The sequence below is a fragment of the Mytilus galloprovincialis genome, chromosome 13 (assembly GCF_965363235.1).
Source record: "Mytilus galloprovincialis chromosome 13, xbMytGall1.hap1.1, whole genome shotgun sequence".
In the NCBI taxonomy this organism is placed as follows: Eukaryota; Metazoa; Mollusca; class Bivalvia; order Mytilida; family Mytilidae; genus Mytilus; species Mytilus galloprovincialis.
In genome coordinates this window covers 64695549-64711259 of record NC_134850.1, presented here as the reverse complement: position 1 = coordinate 64711259, position 15711 = coordinate 64695549, and the positions used below count along the sequence as shown (strand labels likewise).

Genomic DNA, 15711 nt, shown 5'->3' with positions numbered 1-15711 from the left:
ATTGAAATGGTAAAGTAAACCGTGTAAGAATTTGTATGGTTATAACCTGACTTATGCTTCTAATGTGATTAAAAGTAATCTTAGAAAGAATTCGTTTTATCGATCGTCAATTTTTAACCATATGGCATCGCCACGTGGAGAGCATATGGAAAGACTGAATGACAAATTCATTGGTCTCATGAATGGATTACTCGTTTTCAATTTTTATAATTATTTAATTTTTACAAGTGTGAGTTTACAATTAGATGCAACATTGTCCTAAGATTTGCAGATTATAATAATGTTTACCAGGCGTAATATATTTCTACATAAAATTAGATGCACGAGTGTTTTTATTTTAATTTTTTTATATATATTACTTTGATCTCATATCTTATACTTTGAAATTGAGTATTGACAGATCGTCAAGTGCCTATGGGTAAGCCTAACAAATGGTATTTTGCGCTGTAACAGATCAGGCAGGTTAGTAACGTGTCTTTAATGATTATGTGGTGTGGGGCAGGTGTTATCTAATGAACTCCCGAAACTTCCGAATTAAAAGTAAATTTTCCTTAAGAGGGTATACATCGGTAATTGTGTATCTAGATCTTTCATAGCACATATACAGAAAATATTCCATGAAAGGATATGAACGTAAAAGGGACGTACTCTTTGGGGCGAAGGACCCAGGTTCATAACCGGAAGTTCAACTTTCGATACAAATAAACAAAAATCTTGGAAATCTTGAACAGAGACCATATCTGGAGTTAAGAAGCAGTAGTCAGAAGAAATCATTGCTAAATGTTAGCTTGATGGTGGATTTAAGCAAATATTATCATCTGTATATATCCGGCTATACATTTTGCGTGTACCTACACATTTGTGTACTCAAAATTGTCAAGAGTCATTCATCACAGTGACATGTACAAATGTATACTTTTTATAGTAACTACTACTCTCTAGACTAGACTAGGTCGATATGGTATGAATAGTTCAGTTAGATCAAGAATTTAGCCAACAAATATGTCAACAGGCCACAGCTTGAATTATTGTTGTAATAACGAATCAATAATAACTCAATTATATACTAATATTACACTATGTTACTATCAACTGACTATGGATTTTAGTTTATATAAATCTGTATATATACTAATTTTGAATTATTTTTAAATTATTGTAACTATTATTGACACAACCACATGTATGAGTATACATAATTTTTAATTGTTATTGTTTCTTTGTACAGTTATTTGGTTTTGTTATGTCAATGCTATGTACATTGTAGCATGGGGAAACTAATATTTACTTTTTGTTGAGTTGTAGCACATGTTGGGTAGATCAAGAAGAGACCTTGCTCGGCCACAGAACATGGCCAAGGATTGTAACAGTTGGACCTGAGACTTGGACAACAAGGCCACACCAGTTTTTTTTTACAAATGGGTTACCATACTGGACTGGATTCACGACTCATCACGCCACTAACTCAACTGCTTTGGTCACATACATTTGTACATTGGATCATCATCGATGATATTTATGCTAACCCCTAGAGCTTCGCATTGGTATGATTCAGTTGAAAAATTTTCAGGTAATCGTCAGATTTTTTAGTTAAAAGCAGTATATTACTTTTAAGTTAAACCAACTCATGTACAAAATGTACATGTGATTCCAACATATAACAAACTTATTTATATAGATTAAGACAACTTTTTCTAATCTTATGGGTAGGATTGAAAAGATTTGTGTAATGTTTATATCTCAGTTTCTAAACTTAAAATTGCTGAATGTGTTACGTTTACAAATTTTTATGGCCATACAATGATGGGATGCCACATCATGTGCTTTAAATAAAAAACTTTTGGAAATATGACGTTACATTCTATATAATTATATAATATATTTATACTTTGAAACTTTTAAATGTTGTTTGGTATTTATCACTTTTTGAATGGAGGACGCTTCGATTTATATATTTATAATATTAATATTTATCTTGTTTAATAACCTGATAAATAAAAAAGATTTTTTTTGTAATGTTAAATTCTCTCTTATTATAAGTAATTGGATAACTATATTTGGTATGTGCGTACCTTGCAGGTCCTCGTGTCTGTCAGACAGTTTTCACATGACCTCGACCTCATTTCATGGATCAGTGAACAAGGTTAAGTTTTGGTGGTCAAGTCCATATCTCAGATACTATAAGCAAATGGTCTAGTATATTCAGTGTATGGAAGGACTGTAAGGTGTACATGTCCAACTGGCAGGTGTCATCTGACCTTGACCTCAGTTTCTTGATTCAGTGGTTATAGTTAAGTTTTTGTGTTTTGGTCTGTTTTTCTTATACTATATGCAATAAGTCTACTATAATTGGTGTATGGAATGATTGTAAGGTGTACATGTCTAGCTGACAGGTGTCATCTGACCTTGACCTCATTTTCATGGTTCAATGGTTATAGTTAAGTTTTTGTGTTTTGGTCTGTTTTTCTTATACTATATGCAATAGGTCTACTATCATTGGTGTATGGAATGATTGTAAGGTGTACATGTCTAGCTGACAGGTGTCATCTGACCTTGACCTCATTTTCATGGTTCAATGGTTATAGTTAAGTTTTTTGTGTTTTGGTCTGTTTTTCTTATACTATATGCAATAGGTCTACTATAATTGGTGTATGGAATGATTGTAAGGTGTACATTTATAGCTGACAGGTGTCATCTGACCTTGACCTTATTTTTTATGGTTCAGTGGTCAAAGTTAAGTTTTTTAGTTTTGGTCTATTTTTCTAATACCTTGTGAATTAGGTCAACTATATTTGGTGTATGGACATATTTTATGATCCTCATGTGGTTTATGCTGGTTTTATCTGACGTTGACCTCATTTTCACGGTCAATTGCTAAGTTTTAAGTGTTTGTGTGTTTTGGTCTGTTTTTCTTTATTTATAAGCAATAAGCCAACTATATTTGTTGTATTGAAGAATTGTTAGCTGTACATGTCTGCCTGGCATGGTTCATCTGACCTTGACCTCATTTTCATGGTTGATTGATCAATGTTTCCTTTTCTTGGTTAATGTTGAGTTTATTTGACAGTTGTAATAAAGCTGTATATTTAGGCCTATCAAGATAGTATCAAGGATTAGTAAAGAAGGCAAGACATTTCAGTGTGTGCACTCTTGTTTTTATATATATACATATATATTAAGGGAAAAAAGGGGTCCAATGGTTTTATCTTGTAATCAACTTTTAATCTTGACAAGTTTGTTTTTTTTTTACTTTTTAAATTGTCAGTCGCAGTTAAATATATACATGTATGTACATGTAATATTAGCAAATCTAGTACAAACTAAGTAATTATTTACAGCTTTGTCTTGCAGTCTGCTCCACTGCTAAAAATCTTTAGTATTTAGGTGTCAACAGCTTAATTTATATATATACTAGTATAGAATGTATTGTAATCTTCATCCTGGGGGATTCTAGAAGTTGCCCAATTTATGAGTATTGTACGCTGTATGTTTAGGTGCCGTTTGTTATTTTAGGCTGGTGCTTTATATGGAACTTTTCTTTGCATAAATGATTGGCCCTACTGGTTGCTGGGCAACAGTTGATTCCAAATTATGGTTGTTATTTATCATGGAAATTATAGTACAGGTTGAATTTCAGTAACTTAAGCATGAACGCTGGGACTATTTGAATTGTTTTGCTTTTAATTATGAGGGTATCTAGATGTTGTTAAGCACTTGTTTGTGTTTTGTTTTTTGTGTAACACAGGTCATCCTTTATAACTTTTGGATGTCCTAACAGGTAACTTTAACCAGGTTTACCTTGTTTAATCTAGGCCTTGTGATATCCAAGTTCAAATCACCTTGTCATTTAATGTAATAAAGCTGTCCTTTCATTGATTTTGAAGGATTATAAAATCAATAAATGGGTTGGAGATCCAATACTGACACTTAATACAGGGTTTTCCAGAAGAATTATTATTTGTCTTGATTTATTATGCTTTAAATTGTAATCATATTACTATGTAGCATATACTTCCATGTAGCTATTTGCCATACAGAATTGTAGGAGATTTTTAATGTTTGATGTTTTAATAGTAGAATCCTCAATAGTAAGTATGTTTTTGTAGCAGACTGATATCCTCCAGATGGGGTTGACTAGGTCTAGGCATGGAAATGTTTTTTTTGTGGTGGCATATTTGTCACATGTTAAACGTTAACTCAGAATATACATGTATAATGAAACTGTAAGGATCCAACATAATTTTAATTAACTTGTAGTGGTATTGACACAGGTAGTTCTAGAGTGGGTCTTTGCCAATGAGATGTAGAACATGACCAGATGGAGTGTGAAATTCATCTTTCTTAAGTAAGGATGGTGGCAATTTAGACCAATGCAAACTGGACTGGTGCTGCTATAGAATTTACAACTATTTATTGCCTTTATAATAAGCTGTCAGGTTGCTACATAAAATATTATGATTCGATCAGATCAGAACTTTTTCACTGGATGTTTTTCACTTGTCACTCTTAACCTGCTTATGAAATGAATTCTTAAACATCTTTATATTATTGGTTGATATTATACTATAATATACTATATTTTATGATATACAAATACAATCAACTATTTTATGGTTTGCTGTAGTTTTGGTAAGTATTTTTATCTGTGTAGGTAAATATGTTTTGAACAGTTGTTCACAAAACTTCATCTAGATTATTTAACATTGTACTTTAAATAAAAATATCTATTTATCTATCTAGACATTATCATATATATGGACCAAGTTGTACGTTCAGTAAAATATCTATCTATCTATATATGTACCAGTTGTACGTTAAAAAATATCTATCTATCTATCTAGATTATTTAATATTATATGTACCAGTTGTACGTTAAATAAAGATATCTATTTATCTATCTTGACATTATCATATATATGGACCAAGTTGTACGTTCAGTAAAATATCTATTTATCTATTATGTACCAAGTTGTACGTTAAATAATATCTATCTATCTATCTAGATTATTTAATATATATATGTACCAAGTTGTACGTTAAATAAAAATATCTACCTATCTGAGTTATCTCATATCTGGTTCACAGCTTTGCAGCGAACCGCCCTTTTTATGGCGGTTGACAGAGTCTCTGTTTTCCTCCGTCAATGTGGCAGAATTCGCTGCATAGAATCTTAATGTTAACTATGAAATTTTAGGTTTTTGGATAATACAGACTACACTTGTGTATCCCACGGTGTTTTCTAAATTTTAAGCACCAGTGTATCCCACGGTGCATTTCATATATATCTATCTTCACATATATCTATCTATCTACCTGGTTGCCATATTATCTTCGGGTAACCGACCATAGATCTATCTACATATACATGGTCTATGGTCTATATATCTATCTACAACATATCTTAGTATCTATCTACAACATATCTATCTACATGTATATATATTATATATTATATGAATCTATCATATTATGAATAAAAGCTGTGGCCAGATATCGCCAAACCATATATGTATTTTGTTTTAATGGCACCATCTGAGATAATGGAATTTAAGTTAATAGACTTAAATTCAGTTATCGCCGGGGCCACTCACGGATTGCGTTTCATGTTTTAGATTTACCCGACATGAGTGACGTTATATTCTGTGACGTCATTTATTCCTTTTTAGAATTTCATCGCAGCAAGCAAGATGTTTAAATTTTGTAAGCGGTAAACTTGAAAACCCGCCCTCCCACTCCTTTTTATTGAACAAGATACTGCTCTTTTCTATTTATTTTTCAGGTTTTGTCGGTGAAAGTGGTGATACAGATTTGACTGATGATGTTAACTCGTTTGCTGTTGAGAAAAGTGACTTTTATTTTTGAACTTTGAGCATCATAAATATATTCCCGTAAATGGCAGAATTCGCTGCATAGAATCTTAATGTTAACTATGAAATTTTAGGTTTTTGGATAATACAGACTACACTTGTGTATCCCACGGTGTTTTCTAAATTTTAAGCACCAGTGTATCCCACGGTGCATTTCATATATATCTATCTTCACATATATCTATCTATCTACCTGGTTGCCATATTATCTTCGGGTAACCGACCATAGATCTATCTACATATACATGGTCTATGGTCTATATATCTATCTACAACATATCTTAGTATCTATCTACAACATATCTTAGTATCTATCTACAACATATCTATCTACATGTATATATATTATATATTATATGAATCTATCATATTATGAATAAAAGCTGTGGCCAGATATCGCCAAACCATATATGTATTTTGTTTTAATGGCACCATCTGAGATAAATGATAGATTATGAAATGCCAGCGTATTCCCGAGTTTGATATTACATGCCCCGTTTTTTACTCCTTTTACAGAAGCGACAAATGACAACCTCAGTAGCCAGGTCAATAATTTTCTATATATAGATCAGAATTCCTTCTAGTTATTTAAAAGACTCTGATTAATATCGGTTAGGGAAATTTTTTCCGGAACTTTATATAAATAAAAAAAGAATAGGATATAGATAGCAAGTATCGTGACTAAGTGATGAAAACATCGGGTTATTCAATGAAATATGACTTATAGTGGAGGGGGCATTAAGTTTTTCCAGCTTTGTCTGTGTGTATGTCCGTACGTCAAAAAATTAGTTTTTGTTCTTTTATCTTGAGTTTGCCTCAACAAAATGTTAAGAAACTTATACACAATCCGTATTACAACAAAATACAGATCACATTTGAATTTTGGTGGCGTCATTTATACCATTCTAGGGTTATGCGCCTTAACAAATTAAAAAAAAAAATACTGATTTTTGTGTTTCCGTTTTCTTTCATAAGTTTGCCCGACATCAAAATCAAGACATATACACAATACATTTGCAGTAAAGAAACAGCGTCTTTATTGCTGTTCTCTTGACAAATACATTGAGATCTTTTACACAGAGAAATCATGCTCGTTTCAATGAAAGTTGAAAGACAGTCCCTAGCACCGGTTTGAGCAGAATTGTTTGCTAAAGTCAATATCGTCACAGTTGTATGTGGCATAGAAGACACACATATGCGAGGCAATATGAACAATTTAATATGAACAGCTGGCAAAGGCTACTTGGCAAAATCTGTCATGGATTGCCCGACTATTTCACTTATACATTAGTATAAAACGAGACACATTTAAAGTGAAATAAAGGGTAAGTTACTAGAGGTTGTATGTATATATATAATCCTTCAAAAATGAAGTTTTAGGTGGTATGTACATATGATTAACTAAGAGTGTTCCGTCCTGCCTGTCGGTTTGTCCATAGATCTGGGAAGTACTAGAACACTACATTATGTAGGTGGTCTTTTTACCGGGCACAGAAAAAAATCCATCATACTTGTCATTTTTACCGCGCTGAAGTACGTCCATTATTCATTATTCAAAATTCAATAATGAATAATGAACTAGTTCACTATTCACTATTCAATGTTAAGTAATGAATGATGAAATAGTTTAGGTTTCATTATTCAAGTTGGAGCGGTGAATAGTGAAATAAAAATAACTGACACTGTAGCTAAATTCCGTATTTTTAAATTCGTCATTTTAGTGTTATCAAACGATCATTCAAATTATTATAAATAAACACTCTGTAAATCTTTAATTTCATTTATTTATTTAGTTTCGGAGGATATAAACTTATGGCTTTTTCTTAACTATTTTTAAAAGAAATTCCATGTATGGACAACCTGAATACCAAAACATATATATATATATATATATCAAAATTAAAATACTCTACGTTGTCTTTTTTTATTTTCTCTGGACCTTTGCTATTCTTCATCCTCTGATTAAAGATATAACAAGTTGATTGTGCAGCAATGACCATTAGAGGGGTCACGGAGGACCTAAATGACAAAACACGCGTGAAAATTAAGGAATAGCCAATTTTGAATAATGAAATGGATATTTTGAATAATTGAATGGACTGCTGTTACCCTTCAGCCCCGAATAATAGATAAACCTTATAACTCATTCGTAAGCTTATTAAGAGAGGAGCAAAAGGTATATATTAATATCGAAATACGCGTGAACATTGAGAAATAGCTTATTTTGTATAATGGAACGGACTGCTGCAACCCGTCAGCTCATAATTACGATAAAAATTATACACCAATAAAAAGCTTATTGATAGAGAAATACACTGATAATAAACAATATGTGCGGCAATGACCATTAGAGGGGTTACGGAGGACCTAAATGCCAAAACACGCGTGAAAATTAGGAAATAGCCAATTTTGAATAATGAAATGGATATTTTGAATAATTGAATGGACTGCTGTGACACTTCAGCCCGTATTTACAGATAAACTTTATACCTCATTCGAAAGCGTATTAAGAGAGGAACAAAAGGTATATGATCAATATATTTCGCAACGTTCATAACAAACGACATTGTGTGTACTCGATTATGCTTTCAAACAACCGTTGCAAGTAGTAGCCGTTGCAACGAACGGTTTGTGATTAAGATTTATCTCCCTTGAAATTGCACAGACATAAACAAGCTAAAAATAAAATATTTTCATATTTTTTTCAAATAATCGCCTGTTATACAGATACAACAGTTTAAATTGAATAAGTTGGCAATTTTTTGAAGTAGACTTTCAAAACCATGATAGAATAAGAGCTATTTTAACATATAAAATCGGCCTTATTGAAAATGTATATTATGATAAACATAAATACAAAACCTTTTTCAATACAAATGTGTAACAAGGATTGTGAAGGTCTTATAAATTCACAATTCTAATACAACATTTGGATGTATTAATAGCCAGTCAAGGTCGTTGAAAACTTCTAGATGTTGTATTACAACTGTGAAACAAGGACTGTGAAGGTCTATTAAATTAACTAATTGTGAGTTTCCACTTAAACATAGTACAACATATGCGTACTGCATACGCGAAAGCTGAAACTATGCATTTTATTAGAAACAAATACATATTTAAGATAGATTAAGTCCGATGCCTCGTGTTAAGAGAAAGTCATGCTCTTTGTACGTTAAGAACCCTTACAACAACTCTTTGAGGGGTTCGTAGGTTACCTGATGCAAGACAAAATTCATGTCCCTATCCAATATACCCTCATCTTCCTGTGGCAGTCAAAATTTCCCTGATCATCATCCCGGATGGCCTCAATTATTACGAGCCCTACCTATTGTATTCATTGTTAAATTGTTCTCGTCCTGAATATTCATGAAATATTTGCCACTGAACGTTGAGAAACCAACAATCAATCAATCAATATATTTTCAGCATTTTCAAAATAAATCGTAATACACACGTATGCGATATTTAACCAATAAAGGTGGAAGGAAAGCTTCAATTAAAAGATCGTTTATAAGATATTTAAAGAATACAATGTCAGTACAATTTAATTAATAATTATTCTAGTCTTTTTAATTCTATGATGATTAATTATTTAGTCTAGGATGCATGATTTCGTTTATTATTTGTTTTTGGCTTTGAACTAGCTGTTAATAACTGGAAAAACTCTCAGATATGTACCAGGCCACGTACACCCTGTGTTTTAGCAAGGTGTATTTCTATTTGTATCTCATGATCTGAGTTAAGTCAGGCTTAAGTCTTTTTCATGATTTTTATAGTTCGCTCTATGTTGTACTGTTACACCACTGTCAAAGTTACATGTTTAACGCCGCCACATTATGTATGTATATGTGCCTATCCCAAGTCAGGAAACTGTAAATTAATTCAGTGGTTCTCGTTTGTTGCTGTGTTACATATTTGTTTTTCGTTCATATTTTGTACATAAATTAGGCCGTCAGTTTTCTTGTTTGAAATTTGTTAGCACTTGACATTTCGGAGACTTTTAAAGCGGACTATGCGGGATGGGCTTTGTTCAATGTTGAAGGCTGTACGGTGGTCTATTATAGTTGTTTATTTCTGTGTCATTTGGTCTCATGTTGAGAACACATGCACTTGCCTCAGACAAGTGCCTGTGGTGGAGAGTTGTCTCATTGGCAATTATGTCATATCTTCCTTTTTATATTGGTGTTTTTCATCGACGACAGAATAGGCAAATATGTCTTATTTATCAATAAATTGTCAGTTACTTTTATTTGGAATGCATTTCAAGAAAAAAGTCTCAAGTTGTTGATAAAATAAAAACATGAGTGTCCTTTTCTCACTGAGTCAATGCAAAATCTCAGGTTTCCAATCATCAAAACAAAATCTTTTGATGAAACGACTGAAATTTATTGTTTAATATTTAATGTCTAATTTCAAAATCATGCAAGAAATAATTATACAATGAAATTAACACAAATTTGACACGTTAACGAATATAGATAAGAAACAAAAGAATAATACCAATACCAATCACAAACGCAAATCTATATTTAGAATATTAAAGTCATGTCAACTCAGTTCGTTGAAGGTCTGTTTGATTCATTCTCTTAGGTACCACTAAATAATTTCATAGGGAATCATAAACAAAGTGTTTTAGAAACGTTGAAATCGTTATCAAATAAAACGTGAAGCTAGTTTTTTTGCTGATATGCATTTCAATTCTTTTGATTTTATCACGATGAATGAAATGACCTCATTCATTAAATGATTTCTCCAAAACAGCACCAACCGTTGAGTTACGTACCAACCGTACCAGATACGTAGCAAATCGGGAAACCTCTAGTAGAAGAGTACCGACGGACTTAAATATCAAAATACGCATGAACTTTGAGAAATGGCTTATTTTGAATAATTGAACGGACTGCCTTAACCCATCTGCTCATATTATACACCAAATTAAAGCCTATTAGCAGCCGATCAAAATAGCAGCCACTTCAGTTTTTCAAAATTTGAATATCGAAAAAGGAAATCGAAACCGAATAAAGAAATGAAAATCGAAAAAGGAAAAAGAAAACGAATAAGGAAACGAAAAAAAGTCTTCTGAAAAAAAATTTGAGAAAAAAAAAAATTTTGAAAGAAAAAAATATTCAGTTTGGAATTGTAATATTTTTTTAAAATTTGAATATCGAAAAAGGAAATGGAAACTGAATAAGGAAATAGAAACCGAATAAGGAAATGAAAATCGAATAAGGAAAAAGAAACCGAATAAGGAATGATAATTGAAAATGGAAAAAGAAAACGAATAAGGAAACGAAAAAAAATTTTGAAGAAAAACTTTTCGAGGAAAAATATTTTGAGGGAAAAAAAATTTTTAGGAAAAAAAAATTGAGGAAAAAAAAATTTTGAGGAAAAAAAAATTTGAGGAAAAAAAATTTTGAAGGAAAAAAAAAATTCAGTTTGGACTTTGAATATCGAAAAAGGAAATGGAAACCGAATAAGGAAATGAAAATCGAAAAAGGAAATAGAAACCGAATAAGGAAATAGAAACCGAAAAAGGTAATGAATATTGAAAAAGGAAAAAGAAACCGAATAAGGAAAAAGGAACCGAATAAGGAAAAAGAAACCGAATAAGGAAATGGAAATTGAATAAGGAAATGAAAATCCAATAAGGAAATAGAAACTGAATAAGGAAATAGAAACCGAATAAGGAAATGAATATTGAAAAAGGAAAAAGAAACCGAATAAGGAAATGAAAATTGAATAAGGAAATGAAAATCGAATAAGGAAATGAAAATCCAATAAGGAAATAGAAATCGAATAAGGAAATAGAAACCGAAAAAAGGAAATGAATATTGAAAAAGGAAGAAGAAACCGAATAAGGAAAAGAAAATGGAATAAGGAAATGAAAATCGAATAAGGAAATGGAAATCGAATAAGGATGATAATTGAAAAAGGAAAAAGAAAACGAATAAGGAAATGAAAAAAAAATTAGAAGAAAAACTTTTTGAGGAAAAAAATTTTGAGGAAAAAAAAAATTTGAGGAAAAAAAATTTTGAGGAAAAAAAAATTGAGGACAAATTTTTTTTGAGGACACAAAATTTTGAGGGAAAAAAAAATTTTGAGGAAAAAAAAATTTGAGGAAAAAAAATTTTGAGGGAAAAAAACATTTTTTAGGAAAAAAAAATTTGAAGGAAAAAAAATTTTGAAGGAAAAAAAAATTCAGTTTGGACTTGTAATATTTTTCAAAATTTGAATATCGAAAAAGGAAAAAGGAAAAAGGAACCAACTTGTGTCTGGTGAATTATTTTTCCTCTTTATTGAGACATATGATAGAAATATTTCATATCGAATGTACTAAATCCGTGAACTTTTTAATCTTTGAACTTCTATTTTGAAACCACGTAAAAGGATCAATATATGAATCTGTTATTTTTCTCCATTGTTGAAGCATATGATAAAAAGATCATAACATGGCATTTTTCATATCTCATGTATTATCAGCCCTCGGTCAATATCAGCCCCGAGCCATGCGGCTCTTGGGCTGATATTGAACCTAGGGCTGATAATACATGTGATATGAAAAATGCCATGTAATAATCTGATATAATTAGATAAATCCTTATAGAATTTTTCCATGATTTTTGACGATTAGTTTTACAAATTTTAGTAGATTTACCTCAAAATATAAAAACATATAATAGATAAAAGCTATAAACAGCAAAAATTAATGTAATTTGAAGCATTTATTCACTTTTGTCATGGTTATGTGATAGGCAAAATGTGTCAAGGTTTATTTCCAGGGGCTTAGCTACCCGGAGGCACGACAGCACGTGCATCCACGTCGTTTTCACACAAAAAAAAAAAAGCAGAAGAGAGAGAGATGAGTTGGTCAATCGGAATCGGAGAATGTTAATTGGTATCTTTTCCGTCTTTCCCGGATATTAGTTTGACAACCTAGTTACAAGTGTTGATGAAGCGGTTCATTCAGAAAAAGATCGTAGCTCCGATGTGTGCACATTGATTCGGCATGCAAAAAAAGAAATGGCAAAATAAAAATTTATAAATTGAATGTTAAAGGAAACACCTATGTTGTCACTTTTTTTAATTGATGAAATCTCATTAAATAACGACATTTGGTTTCAAAATAATTTTTTTTTGGAGATTATGACAAAATGTATCTTTTACAAGATTTTTACTTTTGAATTTGTAATACTCAGTCTAAGATATGTAGTTTTGGAGCACATTTTACAGTGTACAGTTCATCAGTTTGGAATGAGATGTACCAATCGGCATTAGAATTATCAGATCCCTTCGATATTGTTGAAAATATGCCGAGGCGATGTGGTTGACAGACTACCGGAGACAATCACCCTGCAACCACGCCAAAACAGTATTGGAAAGTCTCATTATTTTTTGCGTTCATAGACCATATGATAAGGCAACTGGAGAGTGGAGTCGCGTCAAGTTATCAGAAAATCGCTTCTTTGTGCTGCTTCATCGTGTTGTAGGAAATATCACAAACGAACAAATCTCAATATTGTCTGAAACATACGAAACTGACCTAGCATGTAATTTTGACGAATTCAATTGGGAGGTCGCTCGATGCCGAACACGTACGCTGGTTTATAACATCTCGCGAATGCTACCATGCCATGATGGCCCTGAGATCTATCAGTCACGGTACTACGTATGTAATTGAAAACAAATGTACGATCAACAATCAACAACGAAAGTTACATAGCATTACTGCATATTCATCGGGATTTCAGTGTGAATGTTGACAAAGTAATAGAGAAGTTTGTTTCTGCCCAGACCCGAAGAGCAGATTTTGGACAATTTTGAGTAAATTCTGTATCACAAATATGTGTTGTTTATGTATTACTATATTCAGAAGATTTATTAATAGTTTTACATTCATAAATTTTTATCTACATATAGCTCCTCTTTTAACCGTCCTATGACCGAAAACCGAAAAAAAAAAATTCTGTATAATAGGGTCCCAAAATTTTTTCGCCTCGCTCCGCTCGGCGGTAGTTGCTTCCCCATCGTTTCTTTCTAGCTACGCCCCTGATTTCTATTCATCATGTATACTCTTGAAACTTGATTATGGTCAAGACGAGGTACAAGTACGAGAGAAAACGTCAATCTGGACTCCATATACAAAGATAACTAAACTGTACATTATCTTCAAAAATTCTTATGATCAAACTCTATAGATTAATATACAAAATAAGCAAGTGTGACAGAATTGCTAATGAACAACTATCATAAACAACAAAAGGACAGATGTGAAAAATTCCAGGTCACAATACATCCTTCATTAGTGATCATGAACAAACACATACCTTCAACTAACCTATAAAAGGCTCTTGGATGACAATACATGAAGCGAATCAAGAGAAAACCAATGAATTGATTATTCTACAATAATTATACAAGGAATAAAAAGAAACTTTTATGAAGGACAGCAATCTATGACAGCTATAATGGATTACATGTTCATCACTTTGGACAGGCACATAAGTAATGTGCTAGCATTAAACATGTTAAACATGAAGGAGGTGCTATTCCCCCCAAGCCATGTGCTAGGGGCCTTCTCAAACTTGAATGAGGTGTGTTTTTTTGTTGTGCATGTACTGATTTTGTGTCATGGATATATACCCATTATCTTTTGAATTTCTATTTTGAACACACAACTTTTCCATATCTAAAACCTGTGAAGTAAGAACAGACCACAAGAAAAAAATAAATATCAGCTAAAATGAGCATAACTCATCATAGCGCTGCTACCCACACAAAAAGAGACGATTTTCCGCTCCTATTGTTAGTTTTCATTTCTAGGCTTTTTATATGACTTCTTATTGTGTGTTTATTTCTTGACATGTGAGTTATACATGTGCCTATATCAATTTCAAGGAATGTCTAACTGAAGTGAGGGGTTTTATTACCACAAATTATTCAAACTATTTACGAAATTCTTTCATTGATACAAAGATGAGGTTTAAATATTTTCCAACACCTAGAAAACTTAATTACAAACTGGATATCACTTTGTGATTTTACGATGATGTTGTTATAGAGCCTGTAAATTGAGATATGTTTCGTGCAATCTTATTTATTGTTTGAACAAATTATTCAAATGGTTTATCGTTTTAACAATTAGGTATGACTATTGAATATTAGTTTTATCAAATTGTTCCAGGTATTTCTCGCTGCATTGAAGACCTGTTGGTGACCTTCTGCTGTTGTCTGTTCTATGGTCGGGTTGTTGTCTCTTTGACACATTCCCCATTTCCATTCTCAATTTTATTCAGTAAATAAAGACCGGTAGTATACCCTGTTAAAAAGTCATAAATCGATTAGGGAGCTACCATTTGATTTTTATGGGGGGGGGGGGGGGGGCTAGGATGAAATTTGAAAAAAATAGGCAGGACGGGAGTTTTGAGTAAAAAAACAAAAGGCAGGATGAGACAATTGCAAACAAAAAAAAGTCAGGATGACAATTTATGTAAAAAAAGGCGGGATAAACTAAAAAAAAAAAAAGCAGGACCGATTGGAGTGAAAAATAAAAAGGCAGGACAGAGATTACAACTAAAAAAAAATGCAGGACAAAATTTTTCATCCTAGCCCCCCCCATAAAAATCAAATGGTAGCTCCCTTAAACGAAAAAAACAATCCAGGTCACAAATCAAAACCGAGGGAAACACATCAACTATATGAGGAGAAGGGAAACAACAGAAACACTGAACTGCTACAAAAACAAACTCTAACATTCATAGAATCAAACTGTTTGATAACAACTGACATATTCCTGTCTTGGTACAGGACATTTTAAGAACAAATGGTGGGTTAAACCTGGTTTTAT

The 15711-nt window shown here is 32.1% G+C and overlaps 1 long non-coding RNA gene across 1 annotated transcript; it reads left to right on the top strand.

Moving 5' to 3' along the window:
• The first annotated feature begins 253 nt into the window (after positions 1-253).
• Positions 254-6276, top strand: LOC143057220 (uncharacterized). The gene is made up of 2 exons (XR_012972672.1): positions 254-961; positions 1306-6276. It is a non-coding gene; the product is annotated as an uncharacterized LOC143057220 (long non-coding RNA).
• Positions 6277-15711: the final 9435 nt, after the last annotated feature.